The following is a 16,121-nucleotide window of genomic DNA, read 5'->3' as shown; positions in this document are numbered from 1 at the left end:
CTTTGGTCATTTGTAACTCACTCAAACGCACCTGCAGGTGACATATCTACATTTCTCTTTGTTTTTCAGATGTCAAATTTGTGTTGGTCACTTCCTCCTCCTCATGTATATCACACTTTCTCAATTCTTGGTGGTATAATGAACAGTTAAATCTTCTCCCACCGAAGAAGATCATGTGGTCAAGCCTCAGACTAAATTTGCCTGCTTAGGGCTTGCCAACATGAACATTTTGCTTCTGCTGTACCATGTTGGACAAGGAGATTTCTCTATTAGACTTGCTGGCTTCATGGCTTTCTCCCAAGACATAAATCCTCTCTTCTTTCAGATCCTACAAAACTATCTGCAATTTCTAATGACAATCCCCAGTCAGAGTCCAGGGAATGAGACCTAGGTCCTTTCCCAGAGACATTAACCCTCACGTTTCATTGAATCTTTTTCTTCTATCAGCTAATCAAACTTTTGTGTCTCTTTATGCAAGGTAAAAAATTGGTTTTCCATTTTCACACGTTTCCATTCTATGGAATATTATTTTCTGAACTTCAATATACTTATTCATTTGGAACCTAAAAATAAATATATATGTATGTATATATATATACGTCTTCTGCAAGAAGCTCTGATTACCTCTATAATGAGTCTCGAGAAGCTATCTTTGAAATCGAAGAAAAGAATTTACATCTATCTTTCAGTCACATTAGCTCTCTCTCTGAGTGTAGTGTACAGAGACAGCTATCATTGCTGCCTTAATATTTGATAAAAGGTACTGGGATCAAGTAATTGCAAAGCTAAAAATGTTGGGGAACAATCTTGCCTAATATCTGATAATCTTATTCTGTCAAACATCTATAAAATGATATCTAACATTATTAAAATTAGGTTTTGAAATAATACTTAAATGCAAAATATTTATGCTATATTGCAATATAAAAAAGAAAATTATTACCGATACCTGTTTCTGTTGAAATGCATTTATACATATAGATAAAAATGCTACACCAAATACAGAGTATAAATTGCCCTTACTTGAGGGTTTTGGGTAATTTTTCATTTCTTAATTTTTGCTTATTTGTGCTTTATAGAATGTCTATTTTAAAATATTTATTTTTATATTAAATATTACTATTTAGTATGTACTAATTAAATGTTATTTAATCAATATTATATATCACATATTATTGAAATAATAAACATAATAAATTGATTCAAACACAAAGGATGAACAAAATGCAAGAAGCATAAAAAAAGATGATGACTATAACATTAAATAAGTCCGTTGTCAGCAAATGTGTAGTCATATATGAACAGTATAAAATGGAGAGAGATTATAAATTCAATCAGAGTTTCAAATGTATCTTTGATCTCCAAGAGAGATTAACACATTTCCCTCTAGACTGCATTAATTCAACAATACAGATGTGAAAATTTTAAATAAATACTGGTGACTCAAATTTCCCTATATTATACTTGAGTAATTTACCACAAATAAATAGTGCTTAGCCCAATAAAACAATGATGACTTTGCTTCTAACTATCTCTGCCAGCCATAGCTAGAGCAACCCTCTTGTTTTCACAAAAATTGAGCTACAGTAACTGTCTTTCTTTTCCTTTTGGAGAACAGACACACTCACACTCAATCACTCACTCACACACATGGTTTCTGTAATCTGGATTTCTTTTGCTCAGCTTTTCAACTCACTAAAATCTTACACATTCTTCAAGTCTCAGATTAAATATCACCTCTTCAGAAGCAGTGCTCCTGTTCCACCTACAATCAAACTTGGTCCATGCTCTATTCATTAACACAAAACCATTTTTCTCTTATACCACATTTTTGTATTTCATAGTGGTGATTCTCATTTAAAATCAGATTCATCTACTATGGTTTTAATATCCATGAGTCTATGTTTGGATACCAAAGGCAAATTCAGTGCCAAAAGAGTATGAATGAGTTATATAAAGATGAATTATATTGAAGTAATTAATTATATTAAGGTATATATTAATATAATAATGCACATCAATGTGTCAATTGGTATAAAGTACATCAATGTATCAACAAAGGAGAAGAAAAGTATATGATTATCATAACTTCAAACAAACAACACTTTTTTTTAATTCAAATTCAATACCCATTCATAATTGAAAACACACACACACATATACACACAGCCTGGAAACCTTAAGGCATAGTATACTTCCTGAACATTAGAAATATTTGGTTTAAATTATAAGACAAAATACATATAATGATAAAATAATAAAAGTATTCCTACTAAAGTCAAAAGAAATATAAAAATGTCTGCTCCTATATGATTATATAATTTTAAGTTTTTAATCAATCCAATGTGACTTGAAACAGAAATAAGAGTTCTAACATGAATGGAACAGAGACAAAATTTTGACCATCTTGAAAGCCTAAGAAAATCAACCAAAAATAACAAAGATAATGAGTCAACTAAAGTCAAGGCAAATATATGTAAAAATAATTAGTAGCATGTATTCCTGTAATAAGCAGTCAAAAACATAAATGGAAATAGAAGTCATTCACAAAGGCACAAAATATGAATTTTAGAATCATTCTAACAAAACATAATGCAAGACGCATGTGTGTGTGTGTGTGTGTGTGTGTGTGTGATTACAGGGGAATACGATGTATTCTGATAGTATAACTTAATATTCTTCCTAAATGTGCCCTACTAAGTATTAAGATATATTTCAGATATAAATATTAAGATATATTTCATAATAAGCAAAATAATGTAATACTCAGAAAACATACAGATTGAGTAGAGTCTCAATTAAAAGACTTTAGATTATGATCTTAACATATTAAATAGATCTTCCTGAATAACCTGGGGGAGTGAAGTATTTAACAAATAGTACCATAATCCAAAACATATCTTAAGTTTCTACCTTCAGATTTTTCTCTTTATATGCTACATTGCCTTTTGGGTGACCTCTTTAATTTTCATAGCGTCATCTATCACCTCTATGAATAAGGCCACCAAATCTATCTTTTTATTCCTACTTTCTCTCTCTTGATAATGAGATACATATTTCCACTTGTTCCAATTTATCTAAAACACAGCGTGTCCCAAACTATGCTCAGCCTTTTACCCACTTCTTTAAATTGTGGACCTATTGGGGGCCATCTATCCATTCCATTCCTGTCTCCTCTATAGTATTGAACACATAAACAGATAAGTAGTTCACTCTGCTCTGTGATGAGGGACATACCTTCCAGAAATGACACTATAACCATGGATACTAATCTTAGTATTTACGTGCTAATTATGTACAATATTAGTCTCTCTGAAAGATTTGTTAATTTATGCATTCTTTTTGTGTGTGTGTGTGAGGAAGATCAGCCCTGAGCTAACATCCATGCCTATCTTCCTCTACTTTATATGGGACGCCACCACAGCATGGCCTGACAAGCAGTGTTGGTGCACGCCCAGGATCCGAACCTGGGCTGCCAGCAGTGGAGTGTGTGCACTTAACCACTACGCCGCGGGCTGGCCCCTAGTTTGTGCATTCTTCGTGGTAACTTAATCTAAATAGGTTTTTAGAAATGTAAATTTAAAAAGAGGCAAATCATATATTCTTCCCAAAGCCAACGTGTAAGTGGAAATGGTCATATTCACAGTAACAATAAATTCTTCTTTGTTATGAAACATCTATTTATAGAATTATTTAGATATTGTTAACATATTGGAGTACTACATCAACATAAATTTTTCTAAGGAAAATTAATTTTTATAGAGCTATGGCTTGCTCTCAGTGTTTATGAAATTAGATGATGTTATTTCTTATAGTGTTTTAAAATATGTACTTCATTTAAAAACTACTTTCTTTAGAGATTTATGATATTTTTAGAATTTTTGCAAACTTTTAAATTTTGTGGAAAGTTGTCTCATTTAATAATCAAGCAAACTAGGACTTCTACTTTGAGATAGGATGAGGGAGCAAGCAAAAGACTTGAACATGACAACAACAATAAGCAAAGTCGTAAGAAAGTCAGATCAGTTGTATGAAAGCAGTGGAGAGTTACTGAGGCGAGAAGAACTAGAAGAGCTAAGACTGTGGAGAGGGGCACATATTAGAGAGGTGGTTTTAACACCAGTTATTTGGTAATACTAGATGTGAAAAGGAGGCTGAGAATTCAGGGTTTGTACAAACTTTCGAGGAGGGAAAATATTGAGCAGAACTTTTGGTGGGACCAGGAGTCACTGTGCTACTAAGGGAATTCAGTTTATTCTGAGATTGCACAGGGTCAGAGAGTGAAAACAAGCATACAATCTTGGAAAAGCAGAGTGGAGCTTTCAGAAGCATGGGGAATAAAGAAAAGGGATCTAGACTTGCTAGATGAAGAGACCACAAAATATATATCAAGATTTCAGTTGAAAGCTCTGGAAGGTGACTGGTAACCTAGCCGTAAACTGAGTCTCACCAAAAATGAAATTCAGTCTCAGCCCATCGCATCCCTGATTGGATTAAGGTGGTCAGCCACCACTGTATTTGCTTAATATGGAAGAAGTGGGGAACCCATTCTCCAAAAAGATAATATCGTCCTGAGCCTATACAACAAGTTAATACACATTCAATAAAAAATTATTAGGCATGCTTGGAAGGAGCATACCTGAAATAGATTTCAGCATCCTGAAATCTTCTCTTTATCTTTATTGGGGATGTCCTGGATAAGAAAGAGATGCAACCATGCTAACAATAGACCTCCCAGCTATTTACTAGCAATAGAATTTTTACTTGTGGAATACTACCAACGGAAAGTACTTGATCCGTGTAAGTTCTTTTTTTGTAAATAACACTGAAATTTATGAATGTATGGCTAGGATCCTTTGAAAATGTCAGGTAGGCTATCTAATTAAAAGGATATAAAGAATATAGTTTATAAATTAATTGGCTCACTCTATTCAAGCAATATGCTCTATGCATTGCTCACACCCATCTTCAGCTTTCTGTTTAAATCTAAAGCAGAATCAATCATTTAGTGGGAAAAGAATGATATTTTATGAATCTGATTGTTTCAGACTTCTTCAAGAAAAGACTACTTAGCTTGTGCTTTACTTGTGTCAGTATGCTTTGAATCATTAGGACACTTGATACTGGCTAAAATCTATAATTGGTGTTGAGCAATTGTTGGATTGTTGTTTGACAATCCAAACTTTCGTGTTATCTCACAAGCTATAAGACCAAACATAGGATTGAAAACTAAGAGAAACTAAAAACAGTAGAAACTGGGCCCACAAATAATACAAACACTGGAGTTGGCTGACCGGAAAGTTAAAATGACTGTAATTGACTTCTACTTCTGGCCATGAGGGAAAGGCACTGGAGAGCAATCAATGCTAACAAGACCCGAGGGGCTCAAACTTTGAGAATAAGGAGTTACAAAAGGTGAACTCCACATTCATGTTGACTTTTCACGGAAGACATGTTGAAAACTCTGTGGGAGAATGGTGCCATCTGAAAGCTCCTGTCTCAATGGGCTGAGGGGATGAGTTTGGAACAGATTTGCAAAATCAACAGAGACTTGAAGTGGGTGGGAAAAACAAACCCAAGTAAATTTTAAACAGAGAATTTGGATTCTATGCTCTCAGGATAAAGGAAAAAAACACTCAAATATTGAGCTGTAGTCAATAAGTTTCCTTTTGCAGAAGCACGATTAACAATCCTGAAACTACCATCTGTACATTCTAAGACTGAGAAAATAAATATATATACTTGGACTATTGGGAACAGATTTCTTACTATTAGAAAAACAAGTTACCAATATGAAAGGAGGGGTGCTAGAATAAAATGGATATTGATGGATTGAAATTGCTAGTATAGAATCAATTCATGTTTTAATATTCAATGTTTTCGTAGATGTAAAATTAGATATCAGATATAAATAGATATTAATGAATAGTAGATAAATATATAAAAATAGATAATATAAAACATTAAATACGTTCAATATTTTAATAGATAACTATAAAACATATATTAATGTGCATTTATATAGAAATAAATACACAAAATAAATTTGTGTATAGATATATGAAATGTATGTGTGTGTGTGTATATTTGTTTAGCTCTGTCTGCTGGGCGGACCTAGAAATGTCACCTGCAGCAATGCGCATACCTAGCACTCACATATTGGTTCCTAAATGTCATTCTCAATTAAAAGTATCCAAGGTGCTTTAAATGAATATTTGGCTAACTGCATAGCTAGTGCAGGAAAAAGTATGAATCTGAAATATTTTGGTGTGTCAAAAAACTAAGGAAATACTAAAAGAGTAATAAAAATATGTCAAAAGACAGCTTAAAAGAGCCAGTTTAAAGGGACTCTCACTGGCTGAACTTGGAATAATTTGAACATCAAAATAAAAACCAATGGTAATTTAGTGTAATTTACTGAAGAAAATAGGAATGCAGGAGCCACATTGATATAAACAAAAGAACAAACAAATTAGGAATAAATAATGGAATTAGAAAATCACGTTTGGCAAGCATCAAATAATACTTGATTCAAGTAAGAATTAATGGAATGTAAAACTAGTGGGCGAATTTTGAGGATAAGATAGTTATATAATAAACTATCTTCTTAAAGGTTACCTTTTAAGTATAAAGGATAAAATAGTAACTGTAAAATGAAGAAATTTGACAAACACCACCCTAAACAGTAATCAAAGTTAACATCAGGAGTAATTAGTCAAAATGACAGCACATGCCTCTCTCCATATGACACACTAAGAACAACACAACATCACATCTATGGTATTTCTTCCAAAAGTATAAAACCCAATTATAATGGGGAATATTACATAAAATCAAATTGAAAGGCAATATTCAAAATTAACTAGCCTGTACCTTTCAAAATTGTCAGTGTCGTGAAATACCACAAAGTATCTCACTTACTATTCCATGTTAAAAGAAAAAAAAGAAACATCACATTGGGATTTAAAGGAATAATCCTGAATTTTCTTTTGAAAAAGGATCTTTCTGGGAAGTTGACAAAGTCTGAGTAATATTCAATGTTAGATAATATTATTGAACTTGATTTGATTTGGGTAGTTGCTAAGTAGTTATCTAAGAGAATGCTCTTATTTTTAGGAAATACACGTTGAAGGATAGAGCAATAAAGGGGCATCATGTCTACAACTTACTTTAAATGATTCAAAAATAATATGTTTGTGTGATGTGCATATAATTATATAAGCGTGTGTGTGTGTGCGCGTGTATGGTATATGTATATGGGGAGAGAAAGGGATAGAGAAAACTAATGCAGTAAAATTAAAGGTATCCAGGAATTATTTGTATTATTCTTGCAATGTTGAACTGTGTTAATTTTGTCAAAATAAAAAAGTGTAGGTGAAATAAAATAAGATGAAAAACAAACTTGGGAATCTTTACTATGAGTAAATCTTCTCTAAAAGAAATATGAAAAGTAGACCCTCAAGCAGGAGGAAAATGATACCAGAGAAAAACTTAGAATTTAGGAAGGAATAAAGAGCAACGGAAAGGCTATATACGTGGATAAATATTAGTAAATATTTACAGTGATCACTGTACAAACATATCAATTATGGGATAAGTAGAATTAAAATGCATAAGAACATTAATGTAAAAATAACTAGGGGGCTAAATGAAGTCAATGTGTTTCTGGTGCTCACATTAGTGGGGAAATGGTAGCCATAACATTCCCTTATGCTGTAATAAATTGAGGTGAATTCTAAAAAAATATATTAATTAAATACTTCAAGGCAACCAAAAAGTAATAAAGGAAAAAGAAACAATTAAAATATTTAATTATTCCACAGAAAGTAATAAAAGAGAGAAAACAGAACTTAAATGCATTAAAAATAAACAAGATATATATGTATATATATGCAAATGTGTTGATAATTACTTTAACTCAAATTGAGCTAAAAATTCCAAGCAGTATTCTACAAAACTCAATTGTATGCTTCTTACAAGAGATACATACTATATATAAAGGCATGAAAATGTTGAAAGTAGATCATAGCAATTTATAGAAAATGATATACCATGAACAGAACAACTAAAATAAAACTAATATAGTTACATTGACATCAGAATATGCCTATTTTACACAAAACAAAATTATTAGAGATAACATGAGATAAAAATACAAAAACATTTAAAAAAACGTTACAATTAGAAATCTGTATGTACCAAATAATACAGTCTTAAATATATAAAGCAACCTTTATAGACATAAAGGATAAATAGACAAAACCATAATCATGATGGAAGCTTTTAATATATTTTTATGAGTAGATAAGTGAATCCAATAAAAATGTGGAAAGAAAGTAGAATACATGTACAATACAATGAACAAACTTGACATAAATGATTTGTAGAATACTATACAAAACACTGATAGAACCAAGATTCTTTAAAAATGTGACAGATGACTTTACTCTTGGGTTCAGAAGCCTGTGATGGCCACCTATCTCTGCTAGATATTTTCTCCATTTGATGCTCTAGATCTATTCTCCACTTGTTTATGAATGCTCCTCTGCCACCTGTTAGAATGTGCCACCTGTTTCCTGCAAAGACCTTATCTAATATAGCATCTCATTCAGAGAACAAATTGAAATTCTTATGATGGTCAACGAGGCCCTCCATGATCTGGATCCTTTATCCCTCTGACCCATCTCTTCCTTCTCACCTTGTCACTCACCCTGCTATAGCTATTTTTACCACCTTGCTTTTCACCAAACATGATAATTATGCTCCAAACTGAGGGACTTTGTGCTTGCTGCTTCCTCTCACTGGTGCTTGCCCCCTACATACCCATATGTCTTATTACCATACGTCTTTCAGATATCTACTCACCTTCTACCTCTTACCCCCTGTTTCCTTTCCTTGCTCTATTTTATCCTAGAGATATCTGATATACGTAAACATATACATACATAAAATATATGCACATGTGTGTCTATTTGGACAGTTCCTTTCTCTTCTCATTATTACATAAGTTCCATGAATCTATCTTTTTTCTTCCTCTTTTGTTCTCTTCTGCTCGGCAGTGTCTAGAATTTTTCCTGGCACATAGCAAGCACTCAATGAATACGTATGGAATGGATAAGTAAATAAATGAGTGAGTGAATTTGAACTTGAAAAGAAAAAAATGAATCTGAAAATTAAAATATCCTTTGAATTTATGATGCATTATAAAATACTACACAGGACAAATTTATTAAAGTGCCTCTTATTAAATAGTCACACTATATAACATGCTTGATTACACATGCTAAGTACACACAGATTTATGGAACCCCTAGCTAAAGACAGTTTAGTTGGTGGAATAGAATACAGACCAACTGCCATTAGCTTTGGGAAACCAGAGTACACGAGCTGTGTAAGCCAGAGTGTATCTCTGTACATGTTAGTGAATGAGTCCCAGAGCCATTTTCAGCTATCACTTCTGTCCAAAAAGATTAACTACACTCATTGTCCAAAAGACGTGCTGCCTTTACACCACCATATTGAAATACTATCCTAAATCATATGATCAGAAGTTATAGACTTTTATAAAAATAGGATTGGAAGTTTAGAACACATGTCAGGCTAAATTTAGTCTAATCATCTGATTTTATAAGTGCAGAAACTGAGACCAAAAAAGCGAGAAGATTTGACCAATATCTTGTAACTATTTTCAACAAAGCAGTACCACACCATGTTTCTTGGTGAGACTATTTCTACCAAGTCCATCTAATTAAAAGCAATAAATATTTTTGTGATCTACTCCACAATGGACTGTAAGAAATCAATTATTCATGGTTGTTCATTGTTTGAGCTCTTAAAAGAAAACGAACACAGATATCCAAATCTATTCCTGAAATCTAAGATACTTCATTTTTGTTGTTGTTGTTACTAATTTTTTGAACTTTTTGAAATTGAGTTTTTCCTAAACCTCTTCAAAGTTATGACTTTTTGAAGTGAAGTGCTCCCACAATTTATGTGGTATGCTCTGTACACGGGTAAAGCCACGAAGATTCTCTCTCTCACAAAATAAAATTTTTAAAATGTTCGTTCTTTTAAGGTGGAACATATATAGAGACAGACTATAAAATCTAGAGACATATGTGAATTTATTTTTGTTTGTAAATAATATATATAACATTAAATTTGTATATAGACCTATATTTTGAGATCATATAGCCAGTTGTTAACTTTCCATCCAGTGGTACAAGCCAAAAACGTAAGAGTGATTCTTGACTCCATCTTTTCCCTCAATCCTATAATCAGTTGCAGGATTTTCTTTTTATTTTACCTAACAAATATCTTTGTCTATTTTTTAATCTCCTCTATCACCACATTTGTCCAAATTAACAAAAATCTCTCACTTGAATAATTGTTATAGCCTTAAAATGCAAAATCTATTATGTTTATCATGCTGCTTCCATCATTTCAAGGGCTTCCTAATGCTTTCAGAAAAAAGTCAAAAGCCCAAATTCAGCTTAAAATGCTCTGTTTGATGTGGCTTTAAATACTTTTTCAGCTTCATCTCACATAATGTTCTATGTGCTTTCCCACATACTCCCAAATTTGGCCTTATTTTAGTTCCTTTATGTTTGCCATGATCTTCCTTGCTCAATACATTTTGTAACTGTGTGAGAATGTTCTTCTCTCTCCTTTCACCAATTAAATCTAGAAATGATTATACCATAGCTGAAGTACCGCATTGTTAGATAGGGCTAAACGTCACTTACAGCTGTTCTTTTAGCAGCCCTTAAACAGTTGGAAATTTACATTTTTATTTGTATTATTATGATTAATAATTGTCTATCTAAACAGAAAATAAGCTACATGAAAGCATGGACCACGCCAACTTTTACTCACAATTTTGTGCATACTGTCTAACACATAGTAGTCACACAGAAAATGATTTGCAGAATAAATGAATAATCTTTGCTCTAGCTGACATATCATACAGAGCATCTAAGCCTCTGATCGTTATGAACAAGTAATGTTTTAGTCAGACTCAGGCTCTGGATAACACAGATGTTGTGATAAAGCTACATAGCAACCAATGCCAAAAATCTCAGTGCCTTATATAAAAACAATAATTTATTCCATGCTTATGGATTTGTATGTAAACTACAATTTGATTGATCTCAGGTAGGATTATCTTCTGGGTCGGGGTAGACTGCTGGCTTTGAGTATCTTCATTCTGGGACCCAGCAAAGGCTTCCTGAGCATGGATTCTTTATGACAAAGGCCAGCAGCTTCAAGAAGGTTGGGGAGATTTTACCAATCCTTTAAAGCCTCATCTTGAAGCTGTTATTTTTGTTCACATTCCATTGCGTAAAATAACTCACATGACAAAGCCCCAAATTAGTGGGCTGGAAAGTATACTCCATGCACAGGGAAGCCGTGGCTAAGATGGGGAGGGCAGGAAGAATTGTGGACAAATTATGTAACCTACACCAGCTAACAACCCAGAATGACATGAATAATTCTTCTGAATTGATAATATTTTAGAAAACTGAAATTCTAAATTATTATTAAGAGAAAGTCATAGGCTGAAGACACATTTTAACAAAAAGTTCACCCTGGGGAGATGCTAAGTGCTGCCCTAGAATCTGGTTATGACTTTAGCATTTACCTAAAACCCTGACTTCTCCTCAGAATACACATTTCATCCCATTTCATTCACTTTGATTCCATACATGTAAATGTTCCTCTCACTCACTCTGGTTTATCAAAGTGTTTTGATACATATTCCTTCAGTATGCTCCCAGCTATGTTAGATGTATGCTAGATTCGATACAGAAAGGCATGACAGTGTCCTATGAGCCAATATCAGCAATAATTCTCACTCCATTTCCTGCAACTATCCCCAGCCCTCATAATAAATCCAGTCAAACCACTGGTAAGGACAAGACTGTTCAGGAATCAGAAAATATACTTAAATGTGCTCCTACCAAAATAGTAGTCTATTAATTTGGGGGCTAGAAGATGCATTATTTAAAATATAATAATTCTGTCATGGATTTGGATAAAATTTTGGACTGTAGCCGGGTTGCATTTCCCCAGTCCCTGACAGTAATGAGTTTCCAATTAGCCTCACTATAGAAATTCTAATATCACTGATATTCTTCAGTGTTCTTGGAAATCCATGCACAAATCAGTCTTACTGGACACAAAACAGTGTCAATTAATGTTCTTCTTTTGAAAAATATTGTGAGTGCCTTAGAGAATGAAATTTTATTTCTTATGCATATATAACAAATTGGTTTCCCTATGTTACTAAGTGTAAATGTTCTGGATCTCAGAGGGAATTTAAAATGGTTATTATAGTGTTATGGAAATATCAAAACAACAACAAAACCCTCCGTGTTTAAAAGAAACAAAGTTTACTAGCATATCAATCCCAAGGTTTAAATCCAGCTACAACCTCCCAGCCAGCAGGCCTCCAGGAGTCTGCAGCACAGGGAGGGGCCTGAAGCACGCACGTGGCCCCTGCACTGCACTGGCAGACAGCGGCCCTGCGGGGGATGCCGTGTTGGTGGCCGGCCCCCTGGCAGAGCGGTGGCTTCCCAAGGCCCCACGTCTGCTTTCAGAGTTCCCCTGGGGCTGCAGGCTAGGACCCCGGTGGCACTGAAGATGATGTCTCAGTGAGGCACCAAGGGAAGATTATGGTCAAGTTTGACCACAAGGAAGTACAGAGGCACCTCAACCTAGAGGAGTGGATTCTGGACCAGCTCACTTGCCTCTGTGACTGCCAGGAAGTCCGGAGCTGGAGATGGATGTGGAAGAGCTCCTGGACATGGAGAGTGATGATACCCGGGCTGCCAGCGCCAAGGAGCTGCTAGTTGACTGTTACAAACCCACTGAGGCCTTCAATCTCTGCCCTGTTAGGCAAGATCCGGGACATGCAGGAGCTGAGCACACCCCAGAAGAAGTAAGAGTCCTCCAGCCAGGTCAAGGGTGGCTCCCACAGGACAATCGTACCTCCCCTCCCCGACCTCATAGCAACACCAAACCTCGGGTTCCTGCAGCCAGGCCTGGTGCCATTGTCACCGACTAGGTGCCTTGAGAAACTCAAAGGTGGGTTGGAAGCAATTAACTGTTTTTCCAAGTTGTTTCTTTTCCTTTTGTATGGTAAGGAGATGTAACCACCAGCCATCCTAAAAGCGACCAAGCCTCACCACAAGAGCTATGCCCATGACCTTTGCCTTGTTTTTAATGCAAAGATCTCTCCAGGACGAGCTTAGGCCTCATTATTTGGAAGCATGTTCTCCAACTGAGCCTGTGTAAGTGAATACCCACCTCTCCCTTTTGAATATTCATTGCCCAACAGACATAAAAGTGCCTGCTTCCCTTTGTTCTGGCACGCCATGACTTTGGAAATGATTCCTCATGGTCTCCTATTTGTTGCAAATACACTTTTGTGAGACAGCTTCCACTGGTGTAGAGTCTTATTTAACTCAGCAAGAGGCGAGCCCACTTAGTTCAGAAACACCATGACCAGAGCTCCCTATGGCCCTGGCCCGGGGGCCTCTTTCCTGCCCCCTCAGTCTTCCATTTTGGGGTTTTTTTGTTCTTAAATTGATGGGACGTTTTGAGTCTTTATATTGACTCTGCGCATAGGCCCATTAATAAAGCTATTCTATGCCTCTGGTGCAGCTGAAAAAAAAAAAAATAATAATAATAATGCTGATTCTTTCCCTGCCCTTGAAAACAACCAGAAACAAAAAGATATACTGTCTTCATTCTATTACAAAGAGACTCAATTTAGATTGATTCCATGTTTGCATGGATAAAAAATAAAATCTTGCCACCCTTTAGGCTCTGTCAATTTATCATTGTGTCTCTTAGTTCCATACATAACTAACCTAGTTCCTCCTTCAGGTGACTATTCTTCCATTGTTTGAAATCATTTACTAGGCCCCTACCAAGGTATATTCTATTTTCATACTAAGCATTTTCACTTATTTCTTCTTTTCTTCTATAATGGCAGTTTAAGAACCATCTTCCTCCTCTATAATCCTCTACAAATGCACACACTGGTATGCGTTACAAATTTGGTGTCTAAAATGAAATACAGTAATCAAGATGTGGTGTGGCCAGGTTGGGGTATGCCAAGAGCTGACTTTATGCCAAAACAGCCATTAAAATCCTGTCAGCATTGTTATTGTAGTTACTCTAAATCTCCTGAGGTCAAATTTATATATACTGAAATGCTCAAATATTAAATTGTACAATTCAGTGAATTTGATAAATGTGTATATCCAGATAAACACTGCAGCTTTCAAGATTGAATATTTTCCCTATCTCAGAATGTTTTCCTCCATCTCCTTCTAGTGGATCCCCATTCCACATGCGCACACACACACACACACACAATTCAGATTTATGTTCCAATTTATTAGTCTGTTATGCTGTTCTAAAAATTCACGTAAACCAAAAGATATAGTATGTACTCTTTTGTGTCTGACTTCTTTAGTCCACATAATCTTTTTGTGATTAATATACATCACTGTGTGTATTCATTTTGTTTGTTAAATTTTTATTGCCATAGTAGTATTCCATGGCAAGACATACCACAATTCGTTTTTTCATTCACCTGTTGGCAGATATTTATGTTATTACCAGGTTTGATTTATGAGTAAATCTGCTTTGAACATGTCTGTAAAAGTGTTTTTTAATGGACATAACTAGGATAGACAGCTAGGAGTAGAAAGCTTGTCTCATGAATTAATATTTACTTAACTTTAGAAGAAACTGATGAGTAGTGGTAAAGAATGATCAGATCATTTACACTCCCACCAGCGATGTGTGGGAGTTTGGGTTGCTTCACATATGACCAATGCTTGGTGTTGTCAGTCTTTTTTATTTTAACCATTCTATTGTGAGTGAATCGGTAACATATTGTGGTTGTAAAATGCATTTCCTTGATGACAAATAATTGAAACATATCTTTTGCCCATATATGTAGTATTTTTTGGCTTTTTGCTACAGATCTGTTGATGTCCCTTATGTATTTTGGATATGAATCATTTGTATTCTGAATTGAATTGTGTACTCATGTATTATGAATATTTTTCATTCTGTAAGTTTTCTACTCATTTTACTTATATGTCTTTTGATGAAGTCAAATTTATATATTTCTATGTTTAAAATTATTGGTTCTATGGAATCTTTTCTTATTGCAAAGTCACTAAGATATTCTCATTGTTTTCTTTTAGAATTTGTATGTTTCTTGCTATTATATTTAGACCTATGATTGATCTATTTTGTATGTGAAGTGAGGTGGGTGAACTTTTATTTATTCATGTTTTTGCATATGGATATTGAATTGTTCTGGCACCATTTGCTAAAAAGACTTTCTACTGAAGTATCTTGACTCATAATTCAAAGTCAGTTGACAGTGTAAGGATAAGTATGTCTCTGAATTTTTCATTCTGTTCAATTTATCTATTTGTCTACGTTTAAAACAATACTACATTGTTTTAATCGATATAGCTTTATTTCTAAAAATATAGTTATACTTTCTGTTGCCCTTTATTCGTCTTTATATGAATATTCTATATGAACTATTCTACCTGTAGTTATTGGCTCTCATATATATATATCTTTAGCTTGAAGAAATTCTTTTGACATTTCATGTAGTGGAAGTCGGCTACATATAAATTCTCTAAAGAATTTCTGAAAATATTTTTACTTTGGCTTCCTTTTTGAAGGATATTCTTTCTGTATACAGAATTCTTGGTTGACAGTTTTTTTTCTTTCATCACTTTAAATCTATCATTCCATAATCTTTGACCTCCATTGTTTCAGATGAGAAATCAGGCGTCATTCTCACCAATGTTATGTTGTCTATCATATATCTTTTTTTTTTTCCTCTCTCTCTCTCCAACTGCTTTTAAGAAGTGCTCCTTCTCTTTGGTTTCAGCAGATGAACTATGATATGGCAAGTTGTACTTCCTCACCACCTCCTTAGACTTAATCTCTTCCAAATATTTCTTCTGTCCCATTCTTTCTCTTCTCTTCTTTTGAAAATCCAACTGTGCATATACCAGGGTATTTGATACTTCAATGTCCCACAGGCATTGAAGGCTCTGTTCACTTTTCACTCTTTT

General features: G+C 34.3%; 1 pseudogene; it reads left to right on the top strand.

Moving 5' to 3' along the window:
• The first annotated feature begins 12,340 nt into the window (after positions 1 to 12,340).
• On the top strand, positions 12,341 to 13,659 carry LOC131411721 (protein phosphatase 1 regulatory subunit 14B-like; annotated as a pseudogene).
• The last annotated feature ends 2,462 nt before the right edge of the window (positions 13,660 to 16,121 follow it).

The sequence above is a fragment of the Diceros bicornis genome, chromosome 12 (assembly GCF_020826845.1).
Source record: "Diceros bicornis minor isolate mBicDic1 chromosome 12, mDicBic1.mat.cur, whole genome shotgun sequence".
Classification (NCBI taxonomy): Eukaryota; Metazoa; Chordata; class Mammalia; order Perissodactyla; family Rhinocerotidae; genus Diceros; species Diceros bicornis.
Note: the sequence above shows the minus strand (reverse complement) of the source record. Positions and strands in the feature narration are given on the sequence as shown.